This window comes from Pinus tabuliformis, chromosome 5_1 (assembly GCF_031772625.1).
Source record: "Pinus tabuliformis cultivar Carrire ecotype Pingquan chromosome 5_1, CPIR1, whole genome shotgun sequence".
Taxonomy (NCBI): domain Eukaryota; kingdom Viridiplantae; phylum Streptophyta; class Pinopsida; order Pinales; family Pinaceae; genus Pinus; species Pinus tabuliformis.
The window spans coordinates 172,351,807-172,372,602 of record NC_142305.1 but is presented as its reverse complement, the minus strand read 5'-3'; positions in this window follow the sequence as shown (position 1 = coordinate 172,372,602).

Here is a 20,796-nt window from a genome sequence, read left to right as displayed (position 1 = left end):
TAGTGTATTTTTTATATTTTTTAGGTACCTGAGTGCTATCATTTGAGATTTGAATGAATATCCTAATAAAATTTATTGATAAAAATTAATGGTCACGGTGGCTACATCTAGCCTTCATCGTCACTCTAGATGATTGATAGGATATCCTCCACTCATTGTGGAAGATCCGCCTAATTCCATTCAACTGGTTTCCCCATCTTCGAGGTATCAGTCTCCTAGATTTCACACAAGATCTATTTGGAAAACTGAAAAATTCAAGTTTTCTAGAGGATTTATTTACCAAAGGATTCCTTCCTCCCTTTAACTCTCTACTCAAGAATCCATTGGAACCAGTGTTGGATCCCATGGTACCTCTACTTCCTACTTCTATAGTTGGAACATTTCCATCTATCCCGTCGACGACTAACGGGTCATGGGACTTTAGGGACACTTTTGGTCCTCCACCACTTCCCCAGTCGACAGCCACCACAACACCATCAATAGAGAACCCCACTATCCCATTTGTCCCAGGTACAACCACTCACATGACACCCTCTACAAGTGGAACCTAGCCAATGCCTAGTTCCACCCCTTTAGTGTCAAACTGCATACCTTTGATAAGTGCCACATACAACGCTCCCTATAACACTCAATATGGAACTATGGGCATGGTACCCATCTACCAACAACATGGTCGAATTCCATTGTACAGTTCAATCCCCCAGATTCTTGTATCTATTGGCATTTCCAATATCCACATGACGGTGGGGAACGTAACAGTTCCCCCTCCATTCTCAGGCATGAATGGTCAGTCACTTATTGACATGAGCATTCCTTATGTCAATCAAGGACAAATGGTTAGTTCTCTGATGAGTGGGAATCCACAAGGAGGTCCCAACCAATCCATGGGGGCACCCTGCTCTGGTACCTAACACAGATGGACCTACTCTATCTTTAGTTTTTGGGAGGGTGCTCGTCTTCACGAGAGTACTTGGCCCCTTAATCTGAGGTTTGGGTGAAGCTCAAGAGTAACTATAACTATGCATTTGGCCAACCCTCTATTTTATTCACTGTGATACTGGGTTTAATCTCCGGTGATCGGTGCTTATGAGACAGGGTCATTTCCCTTTATTTGTTGATTGATCAATTTAGTGTATTTTTTATATTTTTTAGGTACCTGAGTGCTATCATTTGAGACTTTAATGAATACGCTAATAAAATTTATTGATAAAAATTAATGGTCACGGTGGCTACATCTAGCCCTCATCATCACTCTAGATGATTGCTAGGACTTCCTCCACTCATTGTGGAAGATCCGTCGAATTCCATTGAACCAGATTCCCATCTTCAAGGTATCAGTCTCCTAGATCTCACACAAGATCTGTTTGGACAACTGATGATTCAAGTTTGCTGGAGGATTTCTTTACCAAAGGATTCCTTCCTCCCTTTAACTCTCTGCTCAAGAATCCATTGGAACTAATCTTGGCTCCCGTGCTACCTGTACTTCCTACTTCTATAGTTGGAACATTTTCATCTATCCCGTCAACGACTAATGGGTCATGGGACTTTAGGGACACTTTTGGTCCTCCACCACTTCCCCAATCGACAGTCACCACAACACCATCAATAGTGAACCCCACTATCCCATTTGTCCCAGGTACAACCACTCACATGACACCCTCTACAAGTGGAACCTAGCCAATGTCAGGTTCCACCCCTTTAGTGTCAAATTGCATACCTTTGATAAGTGCCACATACAACACTCCCTATAACACTCAATATGGAACTATGGGCATGATTCCCATCTACCAAAAACATGGTCGACTGCCATTGCACAGTTCAATCCCCCAGATTCTTGTATGTGTTGGCATTCCCAATATCCACATGTCTGTGGGGAACATAACAGTTCCCCCTCCATTCTTAGGCATGCATGGTCAGTCACTAATTGACATGAGAATTCCTTATGTCAATCAAGGACAAATGGTTAGTTTTGTGATGGGCGGGAATCCACAAGGAGGTCCCAACCAATCCATGGGGGCACCCTACTCACAAATTCAAATGAGTCAAGGGGGCACCGCTTATCTTGGGGGCAATTCTATACCCTAGTATCAAAATCCCCATGGAAATCCACACTGCAACACCATACCTCAAGGAATCTACTATACCACGTAGCCCATGTATAATATTGGGACTCAAATGATGGGAGGAGTGCAAGGCTCCTCAAGTCATATGTCATCGCCATGGTTCGATTCGGGGAAACCAAACTCTCTGCCTTTCTTTGCAACGTTGGATATACTCGACTTATAAAAACTGACAAATGGCCCCATCTAACACAACTTACTTTGGCTGTCGATCCCGCATAAGATACCAACGGACATCCCCAAGTTCGAAGGAAAGCAAGGGGAGGATCTGGGCACCCATATCATCACCTACCATATATGGTGTGTTTCAAACTCTATGGTGGATGATAGTGTCTGGTTACATCTTTTTCTACACACCCTCACCGGCAACATAGCTAAATGGTACATTGAGTTACCATGTGTGTTAGTAAACACCTTCAATGGTTTAGCAATGGAATTCCTAAAGCACTTCCAGCTACCTATCCACTATGAGACTCGGACAGAGATCCTCACTTCATTACGTCAGTATATCGCCACCCACATCTTCGATCATATTCATGAATGGAGACGTAGGTGGAGGTTATTTAAAGCTCCCCTCCCAGACTATCTCTTAGCAAATTGGTTCTACAAGTCCTTACTTCTGCAAATCGCTAAAGATGTTGCTTTAGGTGGTGCGGTCACAGAAGACCAATCCATACGTCATGCCCAGCACTTAGATCTAATATATTCACAGTCTGGCACTCTTTACAACGTAATTCCCAAAGCCCCTTGTAACTCCAATGTTTTCGCTACTCATCACCCCAGAGCGCACGATGATGGGATTGTCAGTGCAACCTCTGGGGTTGCTATAAAACAACTCAGCGGTCACATTGCCCATATGTCAGTGGACCCCTCTACTAAATCGACTGCTCTTACTACCACCACAATAAACTCTGTGTAGTCTACGCAAAATACCAATGGCAAGAACAAGAAGAATAAGAAAAAGACTGCTCCTTCTGAGGAGCAGTCAACAAAGAAACAAAACCAAAAATAGAAGGCTGCTATGCCTCCTGAAGATGAAAAGGATAAACCTACTAGATTTCCTTGCAAAATCTATGCTGAAGACCACCTGACCTATTGTTGTCTATGTCTTTAGGAATGCATAAAATACATTTCTAAAAAAGATACTAGTAGGACCCCTGCTATCCTTAAAATTCCTTTTCCCACTCAACAGCAACAAAACCTTATTGCAAACCAGCCACAACCCTTGTAAGGGGGAAACGATGGTTTGCAACATCCTTCAGTAGGTGAAGGATCTTCTACCATTTACACCTTTGAAAAAGTAGATCTACAAAAAAGAGCCAAATCTTATGGAGCTCATGTCGCTCATGCAGAGGAACCTTCCTCAAGTCAAAACCCACCACCGCCCAATGATTTGCATATCGAAAGGCTAGTTGCTGACCTTGTAATTCACCACCCCAAAGGGGCACTTCAACGCACAATGCATAATACATCTATACGTGCCACCCAAAACTACAACATTGTAGAAGACTTGGCACAAGCCCCATCGGCTATGATGGCACTCGAAGTATTACAAACATGCCCAGCACAAAGGAAAGCTTTTCTTTTGGCTATTGGTGGTATCAACCCATAGGATTCCATGCTTGCCATTTTTGACATGGAAAATTGTAAACCTCCCCTTTCTCACCAACTTTCATTTTAGGTGCAAATTTCTTCGAAAGGTAAAAGTATACACAGAACTGTCATTGACGAAGGTGCTTCTACCTGTGTCATTTCAGCTTCATGTTGGCTCGCCTTGGGTTCTCCAACCCTATCCCCACCATCGAATTCCCTTAAAGCTTTCGGCAGCCACACTTTCATCCCAAAAGGTTACCTAGCTAGCTACCCCATCACCTTGTATGGGAAAATGGTAACGGTGGACATAAAAGTCGTAGACAAAAAACTCGACTATAATCTCTTGCTGGTTCGCAGTTGGACATATGCCATGATGGCCATCATATCTATTGTCTTTCTCATCATCCTATTTCCATTGGATGGAAAGGTAGTTACAGTAGATCAGCTGTCTTTCTGCACCCCTAATTATTCCCCGTTACCAAGCGGCTCCGTACCCCTAGTAGGTGGTGTGCCTGACTCTTACGTCAGTTTTGGTACCGGTCTATTGAAGGCTTCTTCCCTCATGGGTTGTTTCCCTCTTCAGCCGCCTAAGGTTCCACAGTCGGTCAACATGCTTTCATCTATTCCTCATGAAAAGACCAATCCATGGATCCTACCGGCTCCTTCAAACCTTGACACATATGGAGAACAAATGCCACTGTCACCAGCTGAATTGGCCTATCAAGCCATTCAATCTGTATCCGCATCTCTAGTCACATTGGCTCCTGCCAATAGTACCACTGCCCCTCCCATAAATTCTCCTCCTTTTTATCTACTCAATCAAGCCCTACTTATCGATGAAGCTATTCGAGAAATCATGAGTTTAGGAGAGCAACCTTGAGAGGATTCACACCATTACATTTCTATATCTAATTCAAACATGATGCATCTTCAAATCCTGTCCCTTGACATACCAAAAATTGTTCCCTCACCCTATACAACCATACAAACTTTGGATGTTGAAGAAATCATGGGCAATATTTCGAAGACATTTCTCATTGATATTTCTGTCAAGACAGGCATCGTGGAAAACATCCATATTGGAGACCATTGCAATCCTAAGGAAATTACAAGCTTCACCTACCTATTTAAGGAATTCCATGTTGTATTTGCCTAGTCTTACGAGGAAATTCCCCGCATATATCCTTCTATTGTCGTGCATGAGATCAATCTTTATGACAATGCAAAACCTATCTATCAAGGACATCGATCGGTCCATCCCCGCAAAATGGCAGCCATAAAAAACGAAATAGAAAAATTGTTACATGTTGGTTTCATCTATCCTATTCCTTTAATAGAATGGGTTCCAATTTGGTTCTCGTCGATAAAAAACAAGGAACCATCCGCATGTGTGTCAATTACAGAGACTTGAACGACGTGTTTCCTAAGGATAATTATCTGACACTATTCATTGACCAAATCATCAACGAATGTGCTAGTTGTGAATCATTTTCATTCATGGATGGATTCTTAGGTTACAACCAGATTGCTATAAAACGCAAAGACCAGCATAAAACCGCCTTCATCTACCCATGGGGTTTCCTTTCCTATCAGAAACTCCCATTCAGTTTAAATAATGCTGGAGAAACTTTTCAAAGATCCATGGACTACGCATTTCACGATATCAGGCATAGCGTTCAAGCTTACTTAGATGACCTTCTAGCCCATTCCAAGCAATGAATGCATCACCTTAATTATTTAAGAGCGATCTTTATAAGGTGTCGATTTTAAAACATCTGCTCGAATCTGCATAAATGCGTTTTCTTTGTCAAGTCTGGATGCTTGATTGGATTCATTGTATCCAAGTACGGGATTAAGGTTTATCCCAATAAGGTAAAATCAATTACTCAATTGCTTGAACCACAATCCGTTCTATAGCTCCAATGTTTGAAAGGGAAAGCAAACTTTTTATGATGGTTCATTGTAAATTATGTCGAATTGAAGAAAGGCTTCATCCACCTATTTAAGAAAGGAGTGCCGTATCTGTGGGATGATCAAGCTCAATGATCATTTTATGCCTTGAAAAAGGTTCTTATATCAGTCCCAGTCCTTAGCGATCCCGACTATAGCCGTGACTTTCTTCTATACTTGGCAGCCTTTCCATCCTTTCTTGGAATAGTCTTGGTTCAAATACATGATGATTGGAGTGAACATGTGATCTATTATCTATCAAAAGGCCTAGCTGGACCCAAACTCAGATATTCACATGTGGAAAAGTTGTCATTTGCAATCGTCTTTACTGTCAATCGATTCCGACACTACATACTATTGCGACAGACTACTGTCATCACCTTGGAGAATCCCATGAGACATATTTTTTCTCATCAAGTAATTGGAGGAAAATATTCAAAATGGATCATGATCCTCCAAAAATTTGATCTGGTTTTCACAACTGCCAAGGTGAAGAACTCCTTAGTCTTCGTCAAACTTTTGTCAGAATTTCCCATCATCGATTTGAACGAGATAGCCCATGATCCTCTTTCGGATGAGGCTATCTATCTTATTGACACCACTGACCCTTGGTATGGATACATCTTTTCTACCTCCAAGCCCAATGGTTCCACCCCGAACTCTCGACAGGCGACCGTCTTCACATCCGTCACCAAGCATGACACTATCTTGTGATTAATGATACGTTATATCGTCACGGTGCGGATACAGTTCTTTGGCATTGCCTCACCCATGAAGAGGCGGAGCAAGTTTTAAATGACTGCCATTCTTGGGCATGTGGCAGTCATCCTTTTGGCATATCTACTGCACAGAAAATCTTGCACGTAGGCTATTACTGGTCAACCTTGTTCAAAGATTGCGTCAAGGCCATCTGGCAATGCCATCCTTGTCAAATATTCACGAAGAAAATGCATGCCTCTCAAGCCCTACTACACCCAGTAATCTCCATTGGCCCCTTTGCTAAATGGGGGATAGACTTCATCACATATAATCTCGTTTCCTTTGCTAGACACAACTATATCATAGTAGCCATGGATCATTTCACGAAATGGGCCGAAGCCCTTCCTAACTACAGAGAATATGGAGAAACTGCGATGCTATTCATGTTCAATCAGGTTATCTGTCATTTTGGTGTGCCCCGCACAATCGTTACAGACCATGGATCTCACTTCTAGAACCATATGATGTCTAATTTAACATCGTTTCTTGGTTTTCGTTAGGATTATTCATCCTCCTACTACCCCAAAAGCTAATGGTCAAGTAGAAGCCATCAATGGCGTTTTGAAAACCATGATCTGTAGGTTGGTAGGAAATCATAAAACCAATTGGTACCGAATGTTATATTCAGCGTTATGGGCGTACTGAACTTCAGCAAAAAAGCCACAAGATTTACACCCTTTTAACTTGTTTACAGCCTGGAAGCAGTTCTACCCATCGAGTTTTAGATCCTTTGAACTCTTGCCTGACACTACTGCTGAAGAAGAACACTTACTATACCTTAATCAGCTAGATGAAACTCATCAAGATGTCGAATTAGCACTTGAGGCTCACAAGCACTAGGTAAAATCCTAATATGACAAAAAGGTTAAGCTTCGTTCTTACCAAGAGGGAGACCTTGTTTTTCTCTATGATAAAAAACATGACCTCTTGGGGGTAGGAACACTTTAACCTTTATGGCTAGGTCCCTATGTCATAAAGGAAGTCCTCTCAAAAGGGGCATATGAACTGCAGGGCTGGGAAGGAGTCCCAGCCTTGGAGCCCAGGAATGGGCTCTATTTGAAAAAGTATTATGCCTAGTATTGCACTGGGCATGTGCTTTGTAACATTACATAAACATTGAAAAGCCAAAAAAATACCGCATGCATGTAAAAGCTGCATGCAATTATCAAAGAGCACTTTTCTTTTATGGGATGTTTTCTTGCTCTAAAAAATTGAAAAATCCTCGAGTTTGTCATTTTTGGGATTGTTAAACACATACAACGATGGTCTGAGCAACTCTTTTTCGCTCTTTTTCTATCTCATTAAACTGAAAAGGACCATTAGAGCATTCTTTTTAGGCACTTTTTTCTCGCTCATTAAACTGAAAAAATCTCGAGTTTTTTTCTTTAGGTTCGTTAAACATTTATAAAGATGACCCAATCATTCTTTTAGGTACTTTCATCGCTCGTTAAATTGAAAAATCCCGAGTTCTTGTCACTGGGCTTGTTAAAATCCTACGGTAGGAACAAGATCACTTTCTTTTTTGGGACCATTTCTCGCTCTTAAATCAAAAAATCCTTGATTTTTTCCCTGCTTCGAGCTCATTAAAATCTACAAAGGAGGAATGAGTAGTTCCTTTACCTCTTTTTCCTCACTCACTAAACTGAAAAAGATACCTTGAGTTTTCTTCAATTGACTCGTTAAAATTTGATGAAGGTATTGAGTTTGTTGTCGCGTGACTCATTAAAAATTCACGACGAAAAATGAGTTTAGTCCATCTCCTAGTACTCATAACAAAATGAGGTCAACATCTATTGAACATAGGTTTATCTTTATCCGGATTCAATAGATTAACTTACGGAAAAGTAACCGATCTGGGTATACTATTAACCTTTTGTCGCACCCGGTTAACAACTATGACAAGAGGACCACCATGGAGTTTCTCTTTACGATCTTTTCAGACTCTCTAAATATGAAAAGACCACCAAGTTGTCTAGTCTAGACTCATTAAATTACACAGACAAGATATAGATTTTCTCTTTTTTTTATCCTTTTTCAAACTCTCAAAATATGAAAAAATCGACGAGTTTTCCTGTCTGGACTCATTAAGCTAATTAGATAGGGTATAGAGTCCTCCTTTTTGCGGTCCTTTTTAGACTCTTAAAACATGAAAAGATTGGCGATTTTACCCATCTGGACTCACTAAAATAATCAGATAGGGAAGGTAGATAATACAACTGCATTCAATGTTACGAAGCATGGTTTGGTAGCAGTCGTTCCCTTGAACATGGCACTCCCTCAAATAAACCTTCCTTGTGAAGGCCTCTCAATATGAATCCTACCATCCTATGAGTTTAGCCTAAAATACCCCGATGTTCTTGCATCTCTGTATCCTAACACTCTTTGGTGTTCATGAGTCTAGTGTTGCATGGTTAAAACCATTGTCGTGACTTCTATTGTTCAAGGGTTAACCTTTTGTTTCCTCCATCAACCCATCAAACATATCCTTCCATCATGCCCTCTATTTTTTAGACCCAATGCTCAAACATTCCTAAAAAAACAAATCATTCTTGTCCCATTTCGTGTAGATTGATGCAGGACACGTTATTACCTACCTTTCAACAAGTATCTTCCTATCGAATTCAACACTCTATCTAGGAAGACAACCCAGAAACACATTCAGTGCCTTGGTACTTGCAGAAATTAGTGGCAGGTTTCCTTGTGTTTGATCAAGGGTTCTCATTATTGGCTCTTGGTTAAGCAATTCTAGGGGTGTTTTATGACAAAAGCATATTTCACACTCATTAGATTGTACTGTGCATCTTGGAGACCATCACCATTATCAGTGGCCTTCCTCGAGTCTGTTAACGGTCTCCATTATTGACTGGTAATCAGATGATTTCGTGCATGTTCAACAACAACGCATATAATCACATGTATCGATCTATGCTGTTCGGTGAAGTGGATATCAAGACCTTGGGTAGAGGCTTGTATTAATTAGCCTTGTTTCCTCTCCCAAGTTGCATATTTTTTTTTTTGTAGATAGCTCATTAGAATGATCCTATTATGACACCGAATCCACATTGAGCTTATCGGTAACCAACATCGTCATATCTCTTTTATGAGAAAGGCACTCTGACAAAGCTACTGAGCATGGGAATGCTCGACTCAAGACATGATTTTATTAGTTATATATATATATATATATATATATATATATATATCTGTGTGTGTGTGTGTGTGTGTGTGTGTGTGTTGTATCAGGTTTCCCATACCACCCGAAGCTCCAATCCTCTCTCTCTTTTTTGAAGGGAAATTACAGTTAAGTTTTTCAACCATCGTCACAACCTCTGATCTCATACTTTAGGGGGTGTCTCTTATACAACAAATTGACTTCTTCATCAACTCAAAGGGGAAATACATGATAGCTGAAGAAAAGACCAAAATCACATGCCTTGATTCCACACTAACGTTGGCTATGCATTGACAACCTACTTTATAAAGCTTCTCTGCAAGCCTAAGTGTACGTTACTGACCCAACTAACTCAAGTTTCTAGTTTGGGAATAGTGTTAGTGGGTCCTAGTGAAGTTCTAAGGGTCAAAGGAACGAATTGACTTATAAATATCTTGATATTTGTTCCTAAATTTACTCAAGAAAAGCAAGGAAACATCCAGATTCGACCTATTTGGAGGATTTCTAAACCTAATGAAGGAGGAAAATGGGAAAGAGCTGAAAAGCATGGCAACTTCATTGATTTTACCCTAGGGAACTCAAGGAGGAACTTGGCAACCCTAACTCAATTTCTACATAAGCAAAGCTAGGGATATGGTGATAGAGGTCAGAGAATTTGAAAGGATTGCATACTTGATTGTTGAGCATTGACTCAAATCTTAAGAAGTTGGTAAGAAGGGAGAGAGAGAGAAGCCGAAGGGGTAAGGGAAGGCTGATATAGTAGATGGTTGTAATCACTCTTCCAACATTAATATAGAACTGTAGTTGTACTGTCTACTCAATGGTATTGGTACTATCATTCATTCAGTTGTTTGTCCAATACCTATTAGAATGAGTAGCTTAGTTATATGTAACTAGATGTTCTTTTATATATTCATGTATTAGTTATCAAAGTTGTATGTTGTGATTATGCTTGTCTCTTCTATGTGCAGGACTTGATTTGGAGCCGGCTCAGGGGACTTCCACCTAGCTGCATTGTGCTCTCCAACAAATCTACATGGAGGCTTGAGGTAATCTACTTCTCTTACTCTGATAGTTAGTTATTGTTTATGAACATGCATGTAATGTTTTGATGGTTGTAGGTAATCTTATAGTCTACTAAAGGTCCCGAGAAGACCTTTGAGGGTATCTTCATTCTCCATACACCATGCATTTATCCTATAGCAAGAGATTCTGGGTTTGATCCATAGTATGGTCACCAATTTGTTATACGTAATTTATACCTACGGATTAGTATATCTTCCCTAAGTGGGTAGTTACACTTAGAACAACTGAAGTAAATATGTTTAACCTTTTCCTAAAATAAACATATAAGATAAAAGAACCTACTTGTGATCTTTTGCTTCCAGTGATCTCCTTTGATTTGGTCCTGTCACTCCCACTCAAACTGAATTCACTCAATTGGTACCTGCCAACATAAACAGAAGACAACAACAATCAAATCATATGATCTATTTATTTTAAACAAATGGAATCGACAATATTTGAACATACATTCATCATAGATATAGACAAAAGTATTGGAAGAGGAACAAACAACTTTATTGATTGATAGAAGGAGAAGTTACACCCAATGTGGTTCAATCTCATGTCACTCATCTAGCTTAGTCCAAGCCATCATCACACCAATAGAATCTACCCATGTTCTAAGTGTAACTACCAACTTAGGGAAGATATACTTATCCGTAGGTATAAATTCTATAGAGATTCAGGGTTCAATCCCCAATATGGTCGCCAATTTGTTATATGGAATTTATACATACATATAAGTATATCTTCCCTAAGTGGGTAGTTACACATATAACAACTAAATTAAATATGTTTAACCTTTTCCTACAATAAACATATAGGATAAAAGGACCTACTTATGATCCTTCACTTCCTTTGATCTCCTTTGATTTGTTTTTCTCTCTCCTGCTCAAACTAAATTCATTGAATTAGTACCTACCAACATAAACATAGGACAACAAGAATCAAAGCATATGATCTATTTATTGTGAAAACATGGAATCAACAAAATTTGAACATACATTCATCATAGGTATAGACAAAAGTATCTGAAAAGGAACAAACAACTTTATTTATTGATAGAAGGAGAAGTTACACCCAATGTGGTTCGATCTCATGTCACTCATCCATCTTAGTCCAAGCCTTGATCACACCACTAGAAGCTACTCATGTTCTAAGTGTAACTACCCACTTAGGGAAGATATGCTTATCCATACGTATAAATTCCATAGAGATTCTGGGTTCAATCCCTAGTATGGTCGCCAATTTGTTACACAAAATTTATACCTACGGATAAGTATATCTTCCCTAAGTATATGGATACACTTAGAACAACTGAAGTAAATATGATTAACATTTTCTTATAATAAACATATAAGATAAAAGAACCTACTTATGATCCTTCGCTTCCTTTGATCTCATTTGAGTTGATCCTGTCGCTCCCACTCAAACTAAATTCGCTCAATTGGTACTTGCCAACATAAAAAGAAGACGACAAAAATAAAAACATATGATCTATTTATTGTAAACAAATGGAATAAAAAACATTTGAACATACATTCATCATAGATATAGACAAAAGTATTGGAAAAGGAACAAACAACTTTATTGATTGATAGAAGGAGAAGTTACCCCCAACGTGGTTCAATCTTGTGTCACTCATCCATCTTAGTGCAAGTCCTCATCACACCAATAGAAACATCAATCCAATAGCATAACCTTACTTTGACAAAGATTTTGAGCCTCTAAACCAACAATACTTCTCTATAATATCCAAGCTCCTTGGCTCTATGATGGGAGGCCAATTTATAGATGAATGTAAGTGGTTTTGTCATTAATATGGCATTGAATGGTTTTCCATAATTGGGTGATTACTTTCCATGTTCAAAGGGATGAGAGGATAGAGGATTAGATGATCCAAGGCTATCCTAAGTCGAGCTCATCTTGATAGGATAGGAGCTGGGTTTCTTCTAAAAGGCTCTAGAAAGAAGGAATATACTTAGGATCCAATGAACATTTTGAGGATTCTCACCCAGCACAGGCTTGAGTGGGCTTAGGTTCTCTGCAATGTAGATTTGAATGGGGCTACGTGCTCTATAGAGTACCCCTAACTAGGGGTGCGCTAGTAACCCAAGGAAGCACTTCATCAATGTTTGAAGTCAGGAAACCCTCATGGATGAAAGCACTCAATAAGGTGGCATGTCTAGGGCATGTAGAAAATGAACAAGGGTTTTATAGACCTTGTTTACACTGATTTTATCGTCAAGAGTGATGTGCCCAAACAGACCTGTAACAGGCCAGTAGTGTAGGGTTTTGTTTGGGGAAATTAACTCTGAACTTGGGTAAGGACCCACTAAGCCAACAAGACCGTAGCTAGTGTTTTCCCCGGATCCCCTTTTGCGGCCTTACTTGTTCCTGCAGCTTCGCCAGATAGGGTGAGCTACTCGCTCGACCATTTACTGGTGAACCCCCTAATGTCATCCTCCGTAACTAAATATGGGAACTTTTGCCATTTTTCTATGGTATCCTTCTTCGCTCGTATGGATAGATTGTGAAAATTTTCTTTGAAGTCTGCAATGGAGACTAGGTGACAATTGTGGGCACTGGTTGATCACCATTTGCAACTCTAAGTTAAAAAATACCCATAACATCATTGTTTAAATGATGCGGTCATGATCCTTCATTGCCCACAGTGAGTAAAATTTCATAGCCTCGCACAAGACTAGATCATACATTGGGATCTGGCTATCCTAAGGTGTCGTCTAGGCTACCAACATGATCAGGAGAACTAACCATGCATAGTGGAATGCCTTTCCATCCTCCTGGGCTTCACAGAATTCCTATAAGAACTCATGATAGAGATACTTAGCCTAATTGAAATAGACCCCTTGGCTGCACTGCACAGCTAAAGACACCACTGGTCCCGACACTTCATCGACACGACACTTTTTCATTACATTTCCTGCCAAAATTTGTGTCGCAATCTGAATAGCACCATCCGAGATAGAGCTAATAGCATAAACGTGTGACTTCTTCACCAACCCAAAGTCGATCTTCATCTAGTCTGTGAGCTTATTTTCCTATGACTTCCCCATAAAAGTGTCTACATGAATCGTTCCCTGATAAGGTAACAAGGTGATTCTATGGACTAGCATATTGTAAATTGCAATGGGCTCTCCTAGCTAGAGGCACCCATCATGAACCAACGCCAACAATTGATGCATACAGATAGTATTAGTTATGTTGTGGCTAAAGCGTGGGACCCACAACATATTGAGCAATCCTGCATGATCAATTGTGGCCACCCAGTTCATTGGCTCAAGCCTTGTGACACTTTCCTCCTTCTAGAAGATCAATTTCAAGTATTTGTTGGGTTCTAACTGCAGAAACTTTGCATGATCGGCCAAATCCTAGTCCTCCATATTCATAAATGGTACCCAGGCCAACAAGTCACCCTAAACATGTATGTCCTATAGAAGTAGTGGCATGAGAACCTATATTTCAATGAGGCAGTGTCCATAGTGACCTTGGCAATGTATTTTGTAGGGGGTACATAAGGTGGTAGTCGAGTAATTGGCATTTATTCCTCTACATCGATATCTTCAACTCCCTTAGTAAATTATTATTCATCTACATCCAAGAGTTCTATTGGTTTTTTCTTTTGTCCATCTAACCCTCCTATCTAATGTCAGTTGTGTCTTTGCACGACGATTGCCAAACCAATGCTTGTTGTGGCTTCTTTTTCTTTTTCTCTCCTGCTACAGAGGTAGTAGCTTTTGGCCTCAACAATGTAAGAGTTGTTGTAGGGACTGGAGGTGTTGCATTCATTTTGTCAATGCTTTCCCAAAATAGTTTCTTCTGCCACTCAGATAAATCAGCCTCAAACCCAAGCCCTTGTTGCAAAAAATCCTTCTCTATCTTCTGTCATTCTTGTCTAGACATGGAGAAATCATATTGGCTCAAAATTAGCCACAAAATTTCAAGGCCATCTCTCTAGAAGAAAAGTGTTCGAATGTGGAGTGAGATGTAACATTTGTAGCCCTTTCTAAATTCAAATCCATCGATTCCCTCAATATTTCCCTCATAAATTCTCTTTTGACATCATATTTCCAAAGATATGCTCCTTAAATGATTTCCCCCCACTCCCTTTAACAAAAAAATATCCATCCAATTACCTATAGTGTTTTCAATGGTTACTTTCTGGCCAAGCTCTATGGGACCCACCTTGCTAGCGCGACTCCTTTGTCGTAGCTCCCATCTACGCCTTTGTCCTAACTGTCATGTAGCCCATTCACTTTGCCAAACTTTCCTCTTGGTAGCGTAGTTTATAGTCTTGCACTTCCTTGCAACTGCCTTAAGTACTAAGACTTTCCTATATCCATGCAGTCATTACGTAGGGGTAGGATCTTCCCTGTACAACTTCAACCAACTCCCATTGATTCTTCCTGCAAACATCTCCCCATTCATATTTGCAAGTTGAACCTCATCCCCATCTGTAATCTCCTTAATGATGTATTGTGCCAGCCAATGCATCTAAGACTTTCCTAGAAACTTAGTAAACTTATTATCATACATCAACACTAAATCTCCATTTTTAAAGGTGCATTGCTTAATGTGGTGATCGTGTCATGCCATCTCTTGAGCCTTCTGCACCTACCGATGAAATCCTGCTAGTCTTCCATCTTTTTGACTACAACATTCCTCGAACTAGGCAGTATGTACTCCATTGGCATCACCACTTGTTTTCCATAAACAAACCTAAATGGTGTTTTTCCAATCAAAGTCTTACAAATAGTTTTATATACCCAAAGAATAGCTAGTATGCGCTCATCCTAATCATTCCTATTTTCATTATAGATCTTCATCAAAGCATTCTCCAAGATTTTATTGAAAGCTTCAACTATTCCATTTGCTTGAGTATGGTATTGTGTGCTTTTCTTATCATACATCTAGAATTATTCAAGAAAAGAATAAATTGTTTCATTTAGGAAATGTGAACCCTTATCTCTCATCAAAATCTTAGGACACCCAAAACCTAGACAGAATGTACTCAAATATAAACTTCGCAGCTATAGCTACATTGCAATCATTCACGGGTTGTGCCTCAGCCCATCTGGCCAAGTATTTTGTCATTGTGATGATGTAGCATTATGCTATCTTCTTTCTTGGTGGTTGAATAGGTCCCACAAAATCTATTTCCCATTTATCGAATGTCTCTAATGAGACCTATGGGTTCAGGGGAAATTCATCCCTTCATGATGGCTTTCCGATCCTTTGACAAACATCACATACCCTATAGTAATCATTGGAATATTTTTGCACAGTAGGCCACCACAACCTAGCATGTAGGATATGATGTGCAATTTCTCTTCCATCATAATGCCCTCCAGCAACTCCTCCATGTGCTTCAGCAAGGATACTTTGTCTTTCATAATCCGATACATACATGCACAGAACTTCATCCAACCCCATTTTATACAAGTTCCCTACAATTACAAAAAAGTATGTAGCCCTGACCATGAATTCCTGCTTCTTTGATGTCATATATCCTACAGGGGTTGTACCTGTAGAAAAAAATTGGATGGTATCCCCAAAATGTTCATCGACAATGCGCACAACAAAGAGTTGCGCATCAGGCAATCCTTCATCACGATTTATAGGCTATTCACCATTTTCAATCTACAAAAGGTGATTGGGTCTAGCATTTAATATTCCTGGCTTCACAATTACCATGAAATCGTACTCACCAAATAGCACTAACCACCTACAGATCCCCCCCCCTAACACAGGCTTGTTAACCAAGTACTTTAAAGCTGAATGGTCTTCATACATTTTGAAGTGTGCACCCAACATATAATGTCTAAACTTATGGAGCACATATACCATCACCAATCCTTCACGATCTATGTTTGAATAATTATTCTTGGCCTAAGACAATTTGTTGCTCGCAAATGCAACCGAATGGTCGATATGCCCTATGTCCGGCTGGGTTAAAACTTCTCCTAATGCTATGCAAGGCTCATCCAAATGTACATGGAATTCTTTCTTTCAAATATGTAACACTAGAATAGGTTTTGTAACTATATTTTCGTTCAAAACATCTAATATTTTCTAGTAATCATCATCCTAGAAAAGTGTTGAAACTTTCCTCAATAACTTCTCCATGAGCGTAGTGATCTGCGTGTATGCCTTTAAAAAGTTTCTATACTACCATTTATGGACCAATGTTGCACACAGTTGTATTACATTTCTTGGGGCCTCTAAATTGATAATCACTGCAATTATAGGAGGGTCCACCATCAACCCTTGATTACAAACAACGTGGCCCAAAAGTATCCCATATGGTATGAAAAATATACACCTCTCCAAATTTAGGAAGATTTGATACATCCTACAACTATCCAACATTAGGCGAAGACTTACAACATGATTTTTCACTAACCCAAACACCATCCAATCATCAAAGTAGACCTCAAAACAATTTTGAACAAATTCCTTAAAGGCTGTGACTACCACCCTAGAAAAGATCACAAGGGAATTCATAAGCCCAAAGGGTATAACTATCTATTGGAAAGAGACCCATTCTATGGAAAAGGTAATCTTACTTCAATCTTCTTTGCAATTTTGATCTAGTGATATCCTAAGAATCCATCTGTAAAAGGGTATGCTTCTCAAGCACCATTTTTTTCCAAGAATTCATCTGTGAACGATGTAGGGAATGTATCATGTACAAAAGAAATGTTCAACTTCCTTAGATCTACGTAGATCTAGATTTCTCACTTTGTCTTCTTCTCCTGAACCACCATAGGGCTAACCTAGTTTTGTTCTTCTATAGGCACAATAACTCCTGCTGCGAGCATCTTATCCAGTTCTTCGCACACCTTTTATTTGTATTTAGGATTCAATCGATATGGGTGTTTCTATACCAACTTCACATTTGGCTTCAGATTGATCTTCATAACACCCAGATCACCTACTACCCCCTTTAGATTAGAGAACTTTGATGGGAACAAGTCTTGATATTCTTGCTATAATTCTGTGACCTTGTCGACTCTGTCCTCATCCTAGTAATCACCAATATTTGCGAACTTGGGATGCTCTTACAACCCAATTTTCACTTGCTTGGTATTTAAAGGTTTTGAAATATCAGGAACCTCTACCTTAGGCCCAACGACTTTGAATTTTCCCTTTGACTCAGGGATATCGATATTCCTGGGATCTTCGTCAGCTTCATCTGTGGTAACATTGTAACACTCCAGAGCATGGCACAACTGTGTACTCTAGTCTGGTTATACCCATGTGATAGGCTCTACAGGCATTCTGAATATCATTGCCTTCATTTCTTGTAATGCTTCGTCAATACATTTGAATCTGTCCTCAAAACTAAATGTTCATACGAAGCTTTCCTTTAGTACAACCCACTCCACAATTCCATGGCGAAGCTCCGATTCTAAGTACCAATTGATTGAAATAGTATCCAAGGTATGGAAGACTATTTGTATGCATTCAGGTTGTTGTTCCTCTCCCCATTCTTTCATCCAATGAGCTAGATGCTCACGCGGGTCATCCTTCCCTATATATTTTTTAGTAAGGCAGCTTTTTGCATAGCCAAATCACAACTTCATCATCATTCGGTACTCCTTCTAGTCCACAAAGTTATTCTTATGTGTACCCCACCATCGGGTCGGCATAGCTCTTAGCATGATGTCTAATGCCTGGAACTGATGCTCTTCTAGTACATCACTTTAAAATTTATCAAGAAACAAATTTACATCTTCTAATAAATCATAATATGGTAAATTGTGTACCTTAGTGGATATACACCAAAGTGATTTAGTAAGTTAGTGGAATCGCAACATTGACACTTCAAGCAATCTATTCTGCCAATGCTCGAGATCCTCATCTGAATATGAGTTGTAAGAGATATCCTTTTCCCAAGTAATTATTCCATCCACCATAGGATTAATCCAATCCTCGTTCCATGTAGGAATCTTATAGATCTAATCAATATATTCCTCCTCATGGTAATCTCAAAATAGATCAGTATATCCTATACCCTCAACTTGATTCAATGGAACAATTACTCTCAGATCCCTCTTTTCAAATGTGATGTTGCACTTCTTCGGGTTGATGACTGCATTCATATCAACTTCATAATCGATTCCAAGCAGTGTCAGGTAGGGATTACTATCATCTACTATTTTGATTACCTCAAAATAAGCTATAGCGCATGCCCCTTCAATTCCTATAATTACTCCATGTAATCATCCCATCGGAATAACATTTTGTTGGTTCCCCATTCACAGCTGAATTGGGGACCATTCTTTCCTAGGTCTGTTTAGGGAAAACATTCACATCAAATCCCAAATATAATCTCACTTGGTCCATTTCAAATTCTCTAATTTTGGCAATCAATCTCATCTTTCAACCAATCCTTTTCTTGATTTTTTCTACCTTATACACTATGCATTGTTCAGGCAGCAACTTACCCTTGCCAGTGTAGTTATATGTTAATTCATGTAGTCCATCCACTGCTTTCTGATCCCTCAAGAGCTTCATGTGGGTCTATAAGAAGGATTTCAATACTCAAGGATTTGTTTCCTACGCATCAATGAATTTTTCAGGATTTTCTATTTGCGTACTCTAACTCTTTGATGTGGAAGCTCCTAAATCCACAAATATCTTATTCACCTCCATAAATGTTTCTTTTTCCTTATGCACATCAAATTCAACATCTTTGTCAGCAGCCTTGCGCACCCACGAAATCTCTTTTGGTTGTTTCCCTTTGGCTTTATCTTTCCTTGTAGCTATACCGCTCCGCATAACAATATTAACACTGGGGTCATTCTCTCGTGGTTTCGATCTCATCATTTGGATGTTGTGAGTGGGATGTTGGTTCTTTTTCTCTTCCATTTTTGCAATGACTACATTAAACTCTTGTACTACGTGGTCAAATTGTCAGAAATATTAACAAGAGGGGTGTGTTGGGTTCTAAAAAGATCACACGCAGTCACCTAGTTCCCCACAATCATAACAAATAACTTGTCCATGACCTCTTCCAGCTCCTCCTGCTCATCCTCTTCGTTGTCCCTAGAATTCTCCGCATGTTGTAGGTGTGCCTTGATCTTATTGCGGATGAGTCTCAACTTGTACTCTATATGTTGGAATTTTATCCATCATTAACTCATAGCTTTGGAAATTGCATTCATCATGGCCTAGAGACTTACAAAAATTGAAAAATAGTTATTGGGGGGTCTGAATGAACTTTTGCAACAAATGACAACTGTCTGTTGAGTGCTTTCCTGTGTTTTGGCAGATAAGGCACCAAAGCACTACACTGTTACTGGACTAAACAAAATTTCTGGCTTCAGGGGGATAGGTGTTGGTTACTTGGGGCTCGAACCAAGTTCAACAGTGAGTTTAGCCAAGCAAATCCTAGTACTACTCGCCCTTTCAGCAACAATCTGCAGTGCGTGAACTGAGGTCTCACCTGAGGTAGTATTGGAGGCTACTAGAACTAGGTTTCCGCACCCTAGGGATGTCTAGATGTGGGAAATTGGTGCCCGATCCAGCCTTCACGCTTACTGGATTACGCCTACTCAGGAACTTCTGGGGTTCTGTAGAACCACCGTCGTGCAACTTCTACCGTAGTGGGATCAATACTAATCACCTGTTTCTTCCTTACTTAGGTTTTGAGTCATTAATTACTACGAAGATTCTCAATTATAAGCATACATATAATTTCACACAGACAAATAAATAGGTACCATCAATAAATAACATTCAATTACAGATCCATAAACCAAATGCACAGTATATCAAACCACTGATCTTTATTAATAATGTCTTCAAAGCTTGATCCAATATAGACTCGACTCCTTCCTGCGCACTCGGCTGCGGACTCTATTAGGCCTCTGCGCACTCAGCTGCAGAGCCTCTACCATACTACTACGACCTAATACCTTCAGATATACTTCTATCATCTACTCAGATCTCCGCATCTCACTATTACATCTCCAAAATATTCCAGACTTAAGACTGCCTTTACACTTAGAGCCTCGCTCTATTTATACAATCCCATGGTCTACGGACCATGGGTAGGCCAACACACTTTACCTTAAAATACATTATTTTAGGGTGGACAACCCTAGATTC